This window comes from Camponotus vicinus, unplaced genomic scaffold (assembly GCF_025532165.1).
Source record: "Camponotus vicinus isolate PSW18456_S1 unplaced genomic scaffold, iyCamVici1.0 SCAF_6, whole genome shotgun sequence".
Lineage (NCBI taxonomy): Eukaryota > Metazoa > Arthropoda > Insecta > Hymenoptera > Formicidae > Camponotus > Camponotus vicinus.
The window spans coordinates 4,560,332-4,573,734 of record NW_028141978.1 but is presented as its reverse complement, the minus strand read 5'-3'; the positions used below and the strand labels follow the sequence as shown (position 1 = coordinate 4,573,734).

The 13,403-nt window shown below is 37.2% G+C and overlaps 1 protein-coding gene across 4 annotated transcripts in view; it reads left to right on the top strand.

The window, feature by feature from the left end:
- Positions 1-13,403, top strand: part of LOC145973441 (uncharacterized) — a 197,897-nt gene that overhangs the window by 42,680 nt on the left and 141,814 nt on the right. For 2 of the 4 annotated variants that reach the window (XM_083102820.1, XM_083102817.1), the window contains exon 1: positions 11,046-11,426. The exons of the other annotated variants lie outside the window; for them this stretch is intronic. The gene's annotated coding sequence lies outside the window, so the exon portion shown is untranslated. Of the gene's footprint in view, positions 1-11,045; positions 11,427-13,403 lie in introns of those variants that run through there. 4 annotated transcript variants of the gene reach the window in all.

Genomic DNA, 13,403 nt, shown 5'->3' with positions numbered 1-13,403 from the left:
AAGATCATCATAAACATTTGCGTAAAGTGTTGCCGTAAAGTGTAACCATTTGTGGTCGCGTATGAATAAGTAGAGACATTTTTGAAAGCCAGTATGGTCGGCCACGATGAAAAATAATTTTCTGTGATAAAAGCAACGATGTGAATCATTATGAGAAACTTCTTCTGATATGATGTAAACTTAAATGGAAATATATAATGTGATGTAATATTATTACTAAATTATATTTACGTAGGCATCGTCAAGATAATGAGATACCGAGACATTTATTATCGCTTTAGACAGCACCCTTTGTAACAGACTCCGATATAAAACACTTTGTTATTATATTTTTTCATTATATTATCTTTTATTATATACTTTCGCGCTGAAGATGACCCAAAAATAGGGTCGAAACGTTCGCTATCCTCTCTTTGTATGCTTTAATATCAATATTTACTTGATTGTATTATAAATAAATGTGTTATAACATCGACACTCGACTCGTATTGCCATTATAACTGTTTTGTTTAATTTTATATTTCGAGTCTTATATTTATTAATTTTTGTAAATTATATTCTCTTTAAATACGCACATATCCTCATCGTGAGATTCATGTGTTACAACTTTTTCCATTTTAAAGGCCATTGACATCCAACATTTAATATGATTCCACGGAAGTACGAATGTGCGAGCGTAGGTTGTCACAGGATGTACTGGACTGCGACCGAGCGAACGATAGTCGTTGACTAATGTTGATTAACTTATTTGTCTCGTTATTTTTATCAATCTTATTTCAAAGTGAAACTCGCATAATCACACTGCACCGGAATCCACATCTCGTCGAGGCACGATATTAAATTTTTATGCGAGCCAATTCTTACTTTCTCCTTTCATTTCACGTTGATAAGCTCGAACATGTTGCACACGCATATTTCTTCAAAAAAAGAACATATGCATACACGAAGAGACGTCTGAAGACTTTTTTGACACATAAAAGAAGGAGCATCCGCATAAAAATTTGTTCTCCGTGCGTATCCGTGAATTTATGAAAGACAAGATCGGAGCATAGGATTTATGACAGGAAGGGTGCGCGCTTCGGCATATCCGAGGATCCGTGTTATAAATTCACTATAGGAAAGTTTATTTTCTCGCGGTGCGGCTCGAGAGATCGTTCCGACGAACAAAGTTCTGACAAATGTCTATCGTGTGTTTTGCAAGAGCTTGTCGCGCGCGTTTCGTCGCTGCTTTCTCCGTTAATGACTCGCGAGATGATCTCGGGTCACGCGAATCTAATAATTGTGAGAAGATTCGTGAGAAGAGACGGGAAAGAGAGACGCGTAGAATCAGTTTCTCGTTTTTGTTTTACGCCTATTAAATGAGATTTTTCTCTTTCTCTCCCTCTCTCTTATAATTGGCCACACAAGCGATCAATTATAGGAAGCACGTGAATTATGTTCATCAAATATAGTATCTCAGACAAACTCAGAAAACTCTTTTTCATTCTGAAAAAACGAAAAGTGCCTATCGGTATCTAAATACAGGATCGCATGTGTCCTCTCATCAAGGTTGGACTTTCTTGCTGTTTACTCGCCACCCACGCACAATAGAACACATTCATGCCGATGTTGCGGGAATTTACAGGAGAATTCGAGCTGCTCTTAAGTGTCTTTCAATATCATCTAAGGTGATTATTTCATAAATTTAAAGAAAAATATTGTTGAATATAATTTATAGATATAATTGTTTTATTATTTTCTCTTTTCGTTTAAATATTTGAATTTAATTTAATTCGAATATAATACTAAATATTTGATATCCGCAGAATTTAGAATAATATATATTGTATATAAATATTGAAACAAATTATAATCCAGATTCTAGTTTTATGATAGAACTGAATAAGTTGCTTGAAGAGACCTAAAATATTTCTCCGGCGAATTTTGCTGGAAAAACAAAAATACGCGAACTTTTTGTTGTTTCTGCCGAGTATGTATTGTTCCCGTTCGGCACGTACGCAGTTCATGGCTTCGTGTCAGGCTATAATCAGTGCCTTCTGAGTCACACACGTGCCTAAGGGGGAGTTACGCAACGATGAACTCATTCGGTAACCTCGATCATGGCCAGACACTGCTATAATTTCAAGGTATAGCTGATATGATCGGGCATCTTGATAAAGAATAAAAAAAAGAGAGAGGTATATATCGTTGATTTAAGTGATATATTAAATTTATTAAATTAATTTTGTGCTCATTATGGAATTATTAATAATTTTTTCTATCTGTTTATATAATAACACCTTGTTTCTTTAAAATCTTTGTAAAGTGTTGAGTAAATATCGTGTGTTTCTCCAAGATTTAAAGATTTATTTGATTTGCTCGCTAAAAATGGATTATATTAAGTGTCTTGTTATCGAATCTCAAATAAAATTAAGAGCAAACAATTTAATATTCAATGATAATATCGCGATAAAGTCGATTCAATAATCAGCGCCTTCTGAGATACCTTCACAGTTTGATTTTAGACTTGTGACTCGAGATAGATATACATTGTAATCAAATTACTATTGTACTGACATTTACATGATATTGAAATGGAAATCGCATTCGTTTTGGTCAACTTTATTCTCTAGTAGACCAGTCTTTTTTATAGAGTACTCGTTTTTCCATGAATTTAATGTTCCGCTTTACAATATCGATCGTTGACTTCCTTCGTTTCCTTTTCCTTAAAAAAGATATCGTTCATACATCTCTGTGAAAAAAGTCAAAGCGCGAGATATTTTTCAGCAGCCAACCATGCGATCAACAAAAAAACGTTATTACATCATTTCCTAGCGTGTCTAATTTGCACTGATTACTACCATTACATATGGCTTTACAATCCATTTCTTCTTTTTATTTACATCTAAATAATGGGAATAGAGCACGTAGCTATTACTAGAGATAATAAAATGCTTGAAGCATAGCGGATCGATTTTATCTACATATTAAGAATCTAGATCACGTTTGAATTTTCGGGCAATTTGCACTTTCCGCACGTACTTTCCTTTTCCTCCCGATATATCGTGGCGAATTAACTGCGCATGCAGTTTAATTCTCCTTCTACGTGAAGCTCGATATCTTCCTGGGGGACTCGTCGAATTTATTTGCAGATACGTATCGATAATACGGCTCAGAAGTCGCAAATAACTCGCTCCGCGAACTTTCGGCGGGTTCGAGCGCGACTTTAATCGATTCGTCCCGCAAATCGCACGATCTTGCTTTTCCTTTTTGTCATTACTCTCATCCGCGATTAGGAACGGAATGCATCGTGCTGTTTGGATTAGCAACAGATGTCTGTTGCAAAACGGTAACTTTGCTCGCATAAATCTGCAATGTCTTATTACTGAAAGAACGAAAGAGAGAGAGAGAGAGAGAAAGAGAGAGAGACGGGGGGGGGGGACAAAGTAATTAATTTCGTTCGGTGACAAGTTGCGCTCGAGTTGTTTAGACGATGCTTCATAATTACGCGTCACTGTCAAACGCAAGGGTCCCAGTTGTTCGTAATGGCTTGAATTCCATTGCTGGATTCATCTCTCTCTCTCTCTCTCTCTCTGGTTTCTATCTTGAAACTAAGGGGCACTGTCCCTCGGCTGCTTTTCGCATCGAAGTTTAAGTGTCTTGTGTAATCGCAACCCGACAAAACATCGTCGTATTAATCCTCCGTAGACGAGATTACCTTTCGACAAAGAGGAGTCTTTATCTCTTTGAAGATTTTTATTAAACAATCTTTCCTCCCCCTTCCTCAAAAATTTCGCGACGTGCGTTTGGGACTATGAAAACTTACAGATGCATTACGAGAGAGAAGGGAATTATTGCGCGGAGAGAATTAATCATTACGGAACTGTCGAGAATGTTTGGAAATAGACGTCTTATCGAATCGTAAAACATCGCAATAGTTTCGCGTTAGTCATCGTTGCGTTTTACGAGATGACAACGCGACTGCATCATAATCATGATGAATCATCGCCGTTGTGCGTAACGCGAAAAATTGTCAGGCTTTTTTCTTTCGCGTTCCGCGCGATTCCGCACCAGCTCCGCTTCGAAGATAGACGGGGAGATTGCGGAAACGCGGATGCGCGCGACAAGTGATGTGGCGGTGATGTCGCGACGGTCCATTTTGCGACCGAATATAAATGGTGTGCATTAAAGCGCGCTCACTTTCTCCCTCGACGAGACTCGCACAGTCGTCGCTGTCCAGCTCGGAATAGCGAACGCCTATTCTAGACTCGCTTCAAAACTTAACTAATATCACCGTTTAAAAGCCGGGAACCCACTCAACCTCCCGTGACCGTCGGTAAGCCATGCACTTGTGGCTTGTGGTTTTGACCGCCTTATGCTTCGAAATTGTAGTCCTTTCGACTAAATGCTACGGAAAGCGAATTGCACGTGCGAGCCACTGAAGTGGCTTAATAAAAGAAACATGCTTTATGCGAGAAAAAGATAAAAATGAATATTTGCCACAGAATTGTTCTATTTTTTTATAGTTTATTTACTTTTAATTTTATGCCTTTAGTCGATTGATATTTCCTTTCTCTTTGTCTCGTTCCGCTATTTCTTTCAATTCTCGTTCAATTGAATGTTGTTTCAGTCAGCGGATAGAGCTAGCAATGTAGATTAGAGATTTTGCAAAGCAAAATGTAAGTTATTTTACCTTAGAAGAACGTCTGCCATATGTTAAAAATCATATGTTAAAAACTATCATATGATTTATTTTGTTGCAAACTTTGTAGAATAGATAGAAGATGCCATCGACGTAGCGATCATTAATTCGCTTATCTATCGATAAGACTCGACGTATTGTCGATCGTAAATTTTCGAATGCAGAATGCGAGAGAAAGGAAGAGAGATGATAGAAAGAAAAGACGAGACTTATGTATAAAGTCTAACTGAGATTTGGAATGAATGTGCCAACAATTTTTCATATTTTGCGCGAGTCACGTCGTGCAGCGACGTCGAAACAACCTGGCAGGAATGAACTGAATTCTCGTATAATAAAAATGGATTACGTAAAAAATATATTTTTTCGTCGCTTTAATTTTTATTATCTTTATATGCGTTAAAATGCAGGAAATTTTCACAAAACGAGGAGATTATTTTGGAATAATAACGTCAGCAACAACGCTAACTCGTTACTCACGCAACTGTCATTTCTATGAAATATAAGGGAGAAAAAGATTTATTGTACTCTCTAAATATTAATCTGAAAAATAAATGTTTGTATAAGAAACCATGAATTATTATTATATTTGAAAAATAATAATGATTATTTATTATTTTTATTTTTTATTTTCTAAGCACGAATTTTCGCCTCGAAAAAATAAAATAGCAGTAAGGGAAAAAACAATATTGGCGAAGAGTTGAAAGAATTTTCAATCATTATCTAGAATATAATTACATCATGAGAAGTATATCATTAACAAGAGTGCTGAAAAACTTTCGCCGCAATTAAATTTTTCGTTATTTATATTTCCCATATGTCGATCATCTCCTTGTCTTAAAATTTACTTTGAAAAGAAATTTTTCTCCTGATTCGCTATTGTTTTGTCAAGAATTATCATTATGTCAAATTTTCATCATTTATAATTTATGCCGCGAACGGGAGAATCACACATTATATCCTGAAGCGAAATGAGTCGAGCGTGAATCGATTGCTTAACGCGAACTTGGTTCTTTATTTTAGTCCAAACAGAATAATCGCGAATGCGGAATGTTTAAAGTGCCGATAATGCATCTGAGATTGGTGATGCCTCATAACGCAAATATATCCGGCTTAAAGTAAATAAGACATTGCCCCTTTTGAGAAACTAAACTCGCGCCGCGCTCTGAAACGTTCGCAAATTTAACTTTGTAAGCGCAAGAGCTCTCGTACTCTTTCACCTAATCTCTCGCTTGTTACACGTTACAGAAATGCGAATATCGCAATTCGACGCTTCCATCTTCGTATATCGCGCCGATCGTTAATTGCAAGACGCGACGGACATAAATGTTCATTCATGATACGTTGATAATACCGTACGATTCCCACGCTTTCTAAGCATTCCGCCAGTCTGGAATTCCTCGCGTATCTTCGCTGTATTCCGATTACATCGACTTAGCAGCAACGACGAGGAAAAAAAGGTCGACTTTGGCGACGAAATGAATTTACGGCTGCAGGTACGCGTGCGACACAATGCGTTCGTTTTTTTCTTTTTCCCTTTTTTCCGCACCTTTTTGCTCGCTAACGCGACGCGCTCCTTTAAACCATCGTCGAATAGTGAGAGTCCACGACGAGTTCCCCTCGTTGTGTTCCCCAACGACGGAGAATTCCCTTATTCTAGATGTGAGGTTACTGATCGCGACAGACGAAATTAATTATCGAGATTCGCATTTGAGAGCGTTTTTTTTAAATATTCGATAATTTGCTCATTAACGGCGTTAAATATTTTTGCAACTAACCCTTGAATTTTTTAACATTCTGTTAGAATTGAAATTTTTTTTTGATTCAATTAAAATTCAAATTAAAAAGAAATAAATTTTTTAAACCCCAAAACTTTAAATTATCAAACTTCCTCGATGTTCAAATAGATATCACTCTTCTTGTTTCATTTTATAAATCAGTAATTTTAAAAACAATATTTAAAAAATTTTAATGTCAGACAATGTTGTTTTGACAAGCCAGTTTTAATGACTCTTCAAAATAATAAACCGTTTTATACGACATGATCCTCTTCGGATGCGATTGCACCTTTCGCACATATTTTTTTTGTTTTAAACCGAGCGACATGCGAAAAACTGAACGATATTTGGAATGTTTTTCGACAAAACGATTAATTCAAAAATCGATTGTTGGCTTTCAGCTTGATTCGTATCATGTCGGGAGAATTTGATAAAATAATTTCTTGTATAATACGTCTCACACATGTAACTTTTTCTTAGATACGATATGCAAATATTTCGGTAAACGACGACGAGAAAGATACGCGAATAATGCTATTAATAAACTCGCTCTATGCTCGATCGCTCTCGACCGTTATTACGGTAATGGAGGCCTTCCATCGCGAATATCTTGTTAGCGAAACGTTGCAATAACGCACGCTAATTAACGTCTCGGCCGCGGTTGCAGGGTATTGTTGGATAATTCAATTTCTTTGTTATAATACGAAAAATATCAGTTAAGGCTATATTTTTGGAATGCTAATCTGATTGTGAGTATAAAGCGCTGAGTAAGCTTTATAAGATCAGAGATGAGAGAAGAATGAAGCGATAAAATAATTGGTAAATGATCACATTAGTTTTAAAAAAGGATCGTCTTAATTAATATTTTTATTTAATAAACGTAGATTATATATATTTTTTACATCATCTCATAAAAATAGATATAAGTTTTAGTCATTCTCTTCGATATTTTTTCGAGATTATTTTTTCGAGAATAACGATTATACTAAAAATTGAAGTGTCGAGTTCGCATCCCATATAAGACGACTCTTAAGTCTTTCGTTCCTGTATACATAAAGGAAAAAAGACGAAGAAAACATCTCGCGATTAGTCCGGCTCTGTAAATCCTATGAATTCCACTCGCGGGATAACGAGACAGTAGCGATTTATCATCTCTTGACTACATTGATCTCTCTTGACTTCTGTCTCTGTACCAGCAACATGAGAAGAGGCTTGAATCCTTTTAACATTCTTCAGTCTTTAATTGCTTCCGTTTTCTTGCCAATTACTCTTTTCGCTTATCTTTTCGCTTTACATAGAGTTTACATTCAGTTTTACCATCAGCTCGTTAAAAAACGAATCATTAATTATACTTTCGTCGTATTACAATAGTTTTTTATATAAGGAAGTGTTATCATTTATATTGTTAAAAATCATATCAAAAATTGCAACGTGCACGTGCGTATAATGCAACATTAAGTATCATAATTCTTGTGGAAATCGCAATACATGTATTAATAAAAGCCATCATTATTTTCCTCGAATTATAATATCCTCAAATTTATTATTAACGCAATAATTAAACATACGCTTTGCGTATAATTCTTTAAGATCTGAATCTGCAAGATATAATATCCGTCTCTCTCTCTTTTTCTTCGTACCTTATGCAAAATACGACACACGATCGAGATATAAGAACGAAATTTCACGTGACATGTAGCGAAGTGCAATGTCATATCCGCCAGCATCCGCATTCGGGAAATTCGGTATCGGGAAAAGCATCGCGTGCTCGTGGAATTTCATCGCGAACATTACAGAATGCAGATACGTTCTATTTGTCACGATCGACGCTCGAAATTTTGCAAATAAAATGAAATAAAAACTCGAAACACTTATTCTCTTAAAGTGAATCAGTGTAAGCGTCATCGAAGATAAGAGTGAAAGATTTACTGCAAAACATTCACACTTTACTCTTCTATTTTATGGTCTCACTGTGTGTGTATGTGTGTGTGATGGCAGTAAGGTTTTATTGGAAAATCAATAATCATACATATTTTTGTAAGATGCACTTTTTAACGCTTCTTGTATTTATTTTGAATTGTTATTTTTAGAAAAAGACTTCCATACACATATATCTAGAATAAAATACTGTATAATTAGTATTCAAATTTGAAATCATATACATATTACATTTTTTATTCTTAATATGTCCATGACAAACCTACAAAAAATGAACAAGACTATTAGTCAAAGTCAAAAGATATATTTTTTAAGAAATTATAGTGCTATAATGTATTTCATTATCTCATACATTATCATAATATCATAATACATTATCATATTATCATAATATTTTAATACAAAAAAAGATGCATTTTGAAATATTATTGATTGAATCAGTTATCACTAATTAATCCTTTCAGTAAAATTTCTTTGATTTACAGCATTACAGTATTTATAATTGAAATTTGCAGTAATTATTCATTGCTTTTTAGTGATAATATACTGATTTCATTTGGGAGAAAATTTGAAATAAATCTCGAATATTCGAAATCTGCCGGAGAATATAAGAACGACGAATAACCCGCGCACGTGTGAAAACGGTAATTTTGCCGTTCGTACCTTATCGAGCGAACGCACGGTCGTTCATTCGTTATTATTGTATTTTGCGAAACGGAGCGGCCACGTGTTTCCGCGCAATAATTCCGCGACGCTCACGCGAAATATCGCGCACGCACATATGGTTCGGTGTAATCAGAACCGATCGTCAAAATGAAATCGTAACTCGCCTTGAATTTCGATGTTACATCGATTTTCCTCCACATCGAGAATTGTCATCTAAAGGCGGGAAACGAGCAGCGGTTCCGCTCCGAACGCGAGGCAGGGTTAAATTACTCGTTTGCGAGATAGAGACAAAAAGAGAGAAAGAGAAAGGGAGAGAGAGATGGAGAAAACAGGATACGTATGCACACATCCCGGGATCCTGTTCGAGGATGAATCGATGTAGCGCACATTGTGCGAAGATGAGTGTCGCCGGATTGTCACGACCCTCGATCGCGCAACTAATTGCTCTTCCCCCATTTTACGCGGAAATTAACGCCTCGATGTGTATTCAACAAATGACGAATATTATTGGAGCGAACAGTGTGCTAATAATTAGGATTAATAACCTTATAGACATATATTATTTCCCTAGGAGGGGGAGGGAGAAGAGAAATATAATATATTCTCTTAAAATTAGAGATTGTCAAACTTTTGAAAATTTGTGCAACTTGAAGGATTTAAATTAAAATTAAAAATTAAATTAAAATTAAAAATTAATTATTAATTACAAGAAAATCATTGATTTAAGTTAAAAATATGTGATCTACAAGAGTAAGAATCTTAACACGTACTCGATCAAAATACATGTATGTGCTTTACAATTAGTAAATATTTATAGAATTGAATATTTATAGGATTGAAATTATTTTATGCGCTTAAACTACGAATAGAAAGATCCGAATGTTCAACAAAATCGTTATATTAAAGATAAAAGCGCGTTTCCTTTTCTTTCAGAGTTACACATCTATCAAGATTTGCAAGGTTTTTTGTCTTCAAGTCTCGTTCTAGCAGTTGCCTTTCGGCTAATGTTCATGGTTTTGCTCGGTTTCCCTACACCACCATAGTTTCTTACACCTTGCTGTTACTTGCGCATTATATTAAGCGTAATTATTTTATTGAGTTTCGGCAAGTTTGAGAGCAACGCAGCCACAACCTCGTAGTTAACACTTTAATCGTCGCGCTGCTTTGTTTGTAGAATTGATTTCTACGATATAATAAATTATCACGTCACAATTAAGATATCACGAAAGTTATATGAAACATATTTTGATACGAATAATGAATATCGTGAAAATTAATGAACATACAGAGGAATAAACGCACTTTAGATAATTGATTTCGAAGATTGTGTATGTGTATGTTTAAGTGTTATTTCAGAATAATTGGGTAAGTAATAAATAGAATAATATAAATATGATCAAATCTTGCCAACATGTGAATCCCCGCGTTTCTTTTTTTCTAATATTAATTATGATTTATCTGTAATTATATAGAATTTAATATAGAATAAAAATTTAATGTATAAATGTGACACACACACAAATATATATATAAATTTATGAACTTACATAAATATCTACACATAAGTTAAAAAAATATTAAGCTACTGAATAATTATTAATCAATAAACAAATAAGATTAAGAAGCAGTTTGTGTTAAAAAAATATACTATAATATCTTAAATAATATACATCTTAATATAAAACATTTCAAATATTATTTAGCCTAAAATATCCGCACATATCAACATAGATAGCGCGAGCAGTCATGCGTTAAAAAACCAAACACTGAATGAGGAACGAACCTGAAAAAACAGCAACACATGAAAAGGAAGAGAAGCAGCATTGTATTCGAAAATAAAATATAAATACGTAAAAATGATGCAAACGAGAGTGAAGGGCATCGAGAGGACGCCCGGTCTCGGTTGAGCGTCACTGAAGTCTCGCCGGCTCCCCCCACTCCTAGTCCCGCATCGGCCGTCTGGCACGTCCGCTGGCAGTCGGTGGCGGGCGCTCGCAGCGTACGTATCGCGTTGTGCTCGGGGTAGCGCTACTCTCTCTCCCTTTTTCTCCCCTCGGCCTTTGTCGCCTCGTATTCGCGCATAGTTGTATCGACGCTGGACGATCAGTGCGATCTCGCGACACCCGTCGACGCGTCGCGTCGGCACGTGCCGGCGACGTCGGAGGATCCGAGAAGGACGATTCGAATCCGTCCCGATCGCGCGCTCGTTCTCGGTGCGTTTGTTTTGACATGTGTGTAAGCTGCCATATTGGATTACCGCATCGCTGCCGCTGCCGCTATTGCTGTCATCGTCGTCGTCGCCGTCACCATCATCATCGTCGCTGCGAAACACCCAGGCGCGAGACGCGACTTTCGCGCTAAAAAAGGTAAGCTGACGAGAAGAAGGAGAAGAGGGAGGAGGAGGAGGAGGAGATACGCGACGCGCGGTGGCGACGACGCGCCGCGACGAGGACGCGAGGCGTCGTCCTCGTCCGTTGCACGAAAGTACTACGGCGTACTTTCGGGCCCGCTCGATAACCAGCGTCGTCGCCGACGCGTGTTTAACGCTTAAAAAAAAGGCCGACGTACGCTCGCCCTTGGCGTTCCATAGGAACGATAGGAAGCGTTCGACGTCGAAGTGCGATTGGAGTTTACGCGAAGCGGCGAGTTTGGACGAAAAGAGATGGAGAAATATATATTTTAGATTTCGACGGGGGAGGGGGTGAATCGCGCGCTTCCGACGCGGAGACGGAACGAGAGAAGACGAGAGGAAGTCGGAGTCGCGAGCGTAACTCTTCGATCGCGTGACGCGCGAAATGGCGCAGCGCGTCCGTCTCGCCGCTCGCTTCAGACAGGTCGACGTATTTCGGCGCGTTCGGTATCGATTTTCGTTCTTCACTCTCGGCATCGAGCTCGATCCGTTCGGTTTCTACGATTCCGAACGTTAATATTCACGTGAAAGTTGACGGTCGGAGCTTACGTCAGTTTACGCGTAAGGCTATTCGATGACATCATTTCTGGAAATAAAGAACATCGAGTAATTAATTTGAAGCGGTACGAACAGGTGATGCGGGAAATGTTGAAATTGCCCGAAGACGCGTTTCGATTATCGAACTCTCGGACGTGGTTTGCTCTTCAAAATAGGGGGAACGCAGAAGCGCGCGTTGTCAGTGATTGTTTCGATATTATTTTCCTCGCAGACGCTGTAAAACGCCGAACAAGTTTGCTCGCGACGTGCGACGTTTCAGATGTTATATATATATATGTATATACGCTAGTCTCGTTTTACGACCCGAGCTTTAGTGCGAAGCCGATATCGTACGCGCTCCGATATGGATCTCGAAACTTAAATGCCGCTCTTTACGCGTTGCTCTATATAACTATCTATTTATGGGAGAATATAATATGTTATACGTTGCGTGGCACAGATTATCGTAATTTTATGTCGGGTTCGATATTTTACACACATTCACAGTTTATAAAAAGGTTCGAGTTTATGCTATAATAAATATTTGAAGAATGATAGTATTTTCATATAAGATGAATAATAAAATTCGACACTTTTATCATGGGTTTGGAACAGAATTATTCTACAGATACGAATGAAATAATTGAATTATTCGGAAATTTTTAATATATGTAATATATCTCGAATATATCGATATTTTGAAAAGTAATACGTTTTAAAAAAATATATTCAGATATAAATAATAATAATAATATTTAAAAAGTAGTATTAATAAGAAAAATTATCCACATATTGATTTTTTGCGATTGCGCGCAATTTTTAAAATTGAAAGTAAATATGCATTTTTGTTACTCGATGCTTTTTGGCTAACAAAATTTTTTTCCAGTTGTTACTCTTCGCGACAATCATTATTTTCGGAAATTTTGCAAATTTGTTTTTACGCGATGGAAACAGCCGACTCTTGCATTCTGGCAAACCAAACGTAGAGTTTAATTTTGGTAGTTGGTGTATCGGGAAAGATAATTCCGGGCGATGTGCGTCGAAATTCGATGCGTTGGGAAAACGCAGCTATTTTCGATGATTACGATCCGCGGAAAGACAGAGAGCGGTAGAGAATAGGGGAGTGTGAGAGAGAAGGAGAACGAAAAGTGAACGCTCTTTATTCCGCGGCGGCAACTGGTTTCTCGTCGGATTGCTTTCGATACAAGCCGCGCAGTTTCGTATTACATAATGCAATTATCCCGGTGATCCGTAATGACGACGTGAATCACACCTTTCGCTCAGATGCTAGCCGCTGTCACGTACGGCGGATGTAATACGCGATGGCGTAGGAGGCGAGTGCGTGATATCATTCGCGAAGGTGCTCGCGAATAAACTGTTTTCGCTCTATATGCGT